We start from the raw sequence: 6,036 nt of genomic DNA, 5'->3' as shown, positions 1-6,036 counted from the left end.
CAAAAGCGTTCTTGAGTTATCATCCGAAAATCATTTTACTATTTCGGGTCACCGTGACCTTGACCTTTGACCTTGTGACCTCAAAATCAATAGGGGTCATCTGCGAGTCATGATCAATCTACCTATGTAGTTTCATGATCCTAGGCATATGCGTTCTTGAGTTATCATCCGAAAACCATTTTAATATTTCGGGTCACCGTGACCTTGACCTTTGACCTAGTGACCTCAAAATCAATAGGGGTCATCTGCGAGTCTTGATCAATCTACCCATGAAGTTTCATAATCCTAGGCGTATGCATTCTTGAGTTATCATCCGGAAACCATTTTACTATTTCGGGTCACCGTGACCTTGACCTTTGACCTAGTGACCTCAAAATCAATAGGGGTCATCTGCGAGTCATGATCAATCTACCCATGAAGTTTCATGATCCTAGGCGTATGCATTCTCGAGTTATCATCCGGAAACCATTTTACTATTTCGGGTCACCGTGACCTTGACCTTTGACCTAGTGACCTCAAAATCAATAGGGGTCATCTGCAAGTCATGATCAATCTACCCATGAAGTTTCATGATCCTAGGCATATGCATTCTTGAGTTATAATCCGGAAACCATTTTACTATTTCGGGTCACCGTGACCTTGACCTTTGACCTAGTGACCTCAAAATAAATAGGGGTCATCTGCAAGTCATGATCAATCTACCCATTAAGTTTCATGATCCTAGGCGTATGCGTTCTTGAGTTATCATCCGGAAACCAATTTACTATTTCGGGTCACCGTGACCTTGACCTTTGACCTAGTGACCTCAAAATCAATAGGGGTCATCTGCGAGTCATGATCAATCTACCTATTAAGTTTCATGATCCTAGGCGTATGCGTTCTTGAGTTATCATCCGGAAACCACCTGGTGGATGGACTGACCGACCGACCGACATGGGCAAAGCAATATACCCCCTCTTCTTCGAAGGGGGGCATAATAATAAGCCTTCTATTGTAAATAATGTCCAAGGTTTCATATTTTTTCACAAAGGTCAACGACTTGTTTCTGTGTCACACTATTCAAGTTGCTCTTCAATAATAGCGTTATTTCATGTATTAAAGACAAGCTGTTTAAGACTTGTAGACTGCATGCAAAATTAAATTCCAACTCTGAATCATTCATATTTTTTGTACGTATGTCCTCAAACGACAATAAATCTGGTGATTCTAGTCCGGTAATTCTGAAAATTCACTTCGTTTAATATGTATCACATAATTGACGAAGCATGCACGGCTGGTGAAGATATGGTGAACTAGAATTTTTGCAATAGGGACGAAGAATGACCTCTGACGTTGTATGTTGTAAAATGTAGCATGATGTTCATACACAATGTTTCAGTCTAAAGAGGAGCATACCGTATGAAAGTTTTAACTTGGGTGAATACATATCACACATGCACATTTCCATGTTAAAAGAAAAAAATGCCTGCAAAAAAGAATGTTGAGCATTTCGGAGAACGCATTCGGGCTTGTTTTTGTTTTACAAATAGACGACCGGACGGAAAGCCAGATATGGTGATTCATTAATACCCATTTAATTTGTTACAGTGATAAAATGATTGGTAATATTGTATTTTTTTTAAACAAGATGGCTTAAAGGCCCTTGGTCTTTAAACTGAAACATGTAGAAACTAACCTGTTTTATGTACATGTAGTGGTGTTATGTTATAAATGTGTTATATTTTCTACTCTGTATCATACAGACTAAATTGTGTCTGAAAGTGAAACAAACAAGAGCACCGCATAAAAGGTACCACGCCCAGTTGCGGGTGCAGTTTTGAATAAATGAAAGCTTGACAGATTTTTTTTAGAAGTCACAGTGACCTTGACCTTTGACCTAGTGACCCAACAAGAGGGCCTGAAAGGCCCAAAGTCGCTCACCTGAGATTCAAAGAAACTGACCTGTTCTGTGCAGCCCAAGATGTCATTAGAACAAAATGTTCTTACCAACTTTCATGACTAGTGAACACTCTGGCAGCCACGTTTTTCAACAGACCAGAACCATTTTCATACGCATCCAAGATATCATTTAAACAAATATACTGACAAAGTTTCATGAAGATTCATAAGTCCATATAAGGAAAAATGCCCTGCCCACTGGTGGCCATGTTTTTCAAGCATCTGGAATCATTTTCGAACTCATCCAAGATATCATTGGGACGAATCTTCTGACCAAGTTTCATGATGATCGGACAATAAATGTGGCCTCTAGAGTTTTAAAGCGAGATTATACGATTTGTTATATGTGTTAAATTGAAATAAATTGATAAAATATGTTACAATAACACAAAATAGGCAAGAAAAAATTATACATTAAATACGAATTTCATAACATGCAGCAAAGACAAACTAGCGCCCTGAGTCGATTGTGCCGAACATATTTTCCCACAATAATCGAATCATTCATCTTTTTATCAGGACCAGAGTTAGTGTTCGTGTGTCGTATGAATGTATATCGTTGCAGAAATTTAAAATGAACCGTTAAACTAAGTTTAGATTCACATCATACATGCATGATATACATGCTGGCGAATTCGACTGTACAAGTCAACCGTTTTCGATTTCAGAATTAAATATCTAGCTTATTTCGCATTTTTCGACACATGTTCTTCTGAACTTTTATTTTATTTTATATTGAAAGATATATATAATAAGTTTTTTACACATTTTATATAAATTCATTTATATTTGACAAAATCGTATATACTCGCTTTAACAAGGTTTTACTAAAGCATGATATAAATATAGCCATATTAGAAAAAATGCCCCGCCCCCTGGTGGCCATGTTTTTTTAGCAACCGATACCATTTTCAAACTCATCCAAGATATCATTAGGACACATCTTCTGACCAAGTTTCATGAAGATCGGAAAATAAACGTGGCCTCTAGAGTGTTAACAAGGTTTTACAAAAGCCATATAAGGAAAAATGCCCCGCCCCTGGCGGCCATATTTTTCAACCAACCAGCATCATTTTTGAACTCGTCCACGATATTATTGGGATAAATCTTCTGACCAAGTTTCATGAAGATCGGACAATAAATGTGCCATCTAGAGTGTTAACAAGATTTTACTGTAGCCATATATAGCCATATAAGGAAAAATGCTCCGCCCCTTGACAGCAATGTTTTTCAAGCAAAGGTAACCATTTTCAAACTCATCCAAGATATCATAGAGACCAATCTTCTGACCAAATTTCATGAAGATTGGACAATAAATGTGGCCTCTAGAGTGTTTACAAGGTTTTACTATAGCCATATAAGGAAAACTGCCCGGTCCCCTGGCGGCCATGTTTTTTCACCGATTTGGACCATTTTCAAACTCGTCCAATATATCAACAAAACCAATGTTTTGACTAAGTTTCATGATGATTGGGCAAAAATTGTGACTTCTAGAGTGTTCACAAGGTTTCACTATAGCCATATAAGGAATACTGCCCCGCCCCCTGGCGGCTATGTTTTTCAACGGACCGGAACCATGAACTCAAACATCATAGCATTTAGACAAACATTTTGACAAAGTTACATGAAGATTGGGCATCAAATGTGACTTCTACAGTGTTCACAAGGTTTTTCTTTTTTTTTGACCTTGTGACCTAGTTTTTGACCCAGCATGACTTAGTTTCGAACTCAGTCGAGGTATCAATGGAAAAATGTTCTAACCAAATTTCATGAAGATCAGACAATAAATGTGGCCTCTAGAGTGTTCACAAGGCAAAATGTTGACGACGCACGACGGACGACGGACAAAAGGCAATCACAAAAGCTCACCATGAACACGTTGTGCTCAGGTGCGCTAAAAATGGGCGTGGCGCGTAGAACTCATCAAGGTGCAGCTACATATGAACTTTCAAAGTTGTAGGTTGAAGCACTTTGATTTTAGAGCCATGTTCAAAACCTAGACAAAATGTTCAGGTTTTAGCACCACGCGGACGACACGAAGACGGACACGACACAACACGAGACGACGAGCTGGCTATGACAATACCTGGGGTTTTCTCCGAAAACAGCCGAGCTAATAATAGTCTTTTCTGTAAACATAAACAGAACCTAACCCAGAAAGAGGGGTTAATTTTAACCCAGGGGCATGATTTTGAAAAAAAGCATCAAGTACGTTCATTCAAATCATACTACTGGTGTCAAAATTTTCCCTGCCCTATTGGTAACTTGTTTATTAAAACTTTTAAAAATCTTCTCTGACACCCACAAGGCCAGAGTTTAGGTATCTGACATGTATAATTATTGGTCCTCTACCAATTTTTTTTTCAAACCAGGTTGTCTTCAACTAAGTTTTGACCCCAGGAGTATGATAAGAACAAACTTAGCAAAGGAGCACTAGACTATACAATATTACATGCAAAATAACAAACCTCTGGGCTCAGCAGTTTCAATGAAGATCTTCCATTTTTCGGCGTAAGCTGTATTAAGCCAGCTTTTCACCCTGACTTGACCTTTGTAAGTGTCCAATAAAATTCAAATAAAATTTCCCGCGGCTAGGTACGAATGAATACACTTCATTTATTCCATTGGCTGATTTGAGTATACCACCAGAACATTGGAAACATATCCGCGTCTTTGTAACACTGTTTACTGTATGAAACAATTTTATCTCTAATGAAAAGGCTTAATAGATAGAACAGTTTTACACTAAATTCTCGACATCAATACAGTTTGTGCGTACACCTTTTATTTTCAGAGTATTACCAGCGCAAAAGCGTTTATACTTAAAAGGCTATGTATCATATTTAGTACTTACTTCCATATTCCTGTCAACATGTTAACATGTAAAAGTATAAAGAGCAGTGGAAGCGAGGCCTCACTTTAAAGAATTGCATTTCAACCCGCGAGGTTTCGGGTCAATTCGCGGACATTCAGAGTTTATATACAGGTCATCACCGGAGTTCGCGGTCAGTAAAATAATCGTTATATAATAAAGACGCTATCCGTGAACTAGGTGACCTGGAATTTTCTTTAGACCAGAAATATGTTAAAAGAAGATATTCAGCAATATAATTATGGTATGTCAATAATAGATTCTTAATGTGTTTTCAACAATACAATGATAAATATTATTTTTAATAAATTTAACAATAATTATTCCACCATATTGCCTAATGTACTTAAGTGATATTATGAGCATGTAACAGTTTATAGGTGTCTATCGCAACCGTTGATTATTTTTGATGTTTCTACTTCATATACACTTATAGTAATTAATGCAGCATCAACATACTAAAACAATATACCAGAAAGAGAAAAATAATGCATTTGAATATCAACCGTACTTTCGTTTGACAACTGATCATGCGTTTACGAGTTGAACCTAAATTTAGTTTTAGTGCAGATTTGTTCATACGACACAAAGACACAATATTGTTTTACGGATCATTTCGGCTTACAGGACTGGGTGGGTCACGTAAGCATATCGAATATAAAATATATTTTTATAAACAACTGGTAGCAAGGTGAGTTGCAGATAATTGATCAGTAACCACATTTTAACTAACTATTTTGACCTGTTAATTCTTTTCAGCTCAATTCAACAGTGCAAAATGCCCATAATATCACTTTAAGCATGAGCACGATGATTCTCGATACTGTTAATAATCGAATCAAATAGCAATGCCCGACAGACCACTAAAACAGGTTTGTTCTCGTGTGGCCGGTTGACTCATATGTTTAAATTTCACTTCCATTCTTCTTTTGGTTTTCTGTTTTGTATCTATAGGTTTATGACCAGCAATATGTTATAATGTAAAATAAGCCGCGAAAACTCCCCGTAACATCCCGTACTGCGTGTGATGCAGCTAAGAACTGCACAGAAAAAGACATTCGCTATCCTTGATCTCATTCATTAAACTATTTACGCCGTATATCTTTTTTAAAGATATTTCTTGTTTACTATATACATAACAGGAAAACAACTAACCGCTATGGTCGGGCAAACTTTGACTCCAGAGTTAACACCAAATATCCAACACCTGACCCTAGTCTTTTCAG

This window comes from Dreissena polymorpha, chromosome 3 (genome assembly GCF_020536995.1).
Source record: "Dreissena polymorpha isolate Duluth1 chromosome 3, UMN_Dpol_1.0, whole genome shotgun sequence".
NCBI classification, from domain to species: domain Eukaryota; kingdom Metazoa; phylum Mollusca; class Bivalvia; order Myida; family Dreissenidae; genus Dreissena; species Dreissena polymorpha.
Note: the sequence above shows the minus strand (reverse complement) of the source record.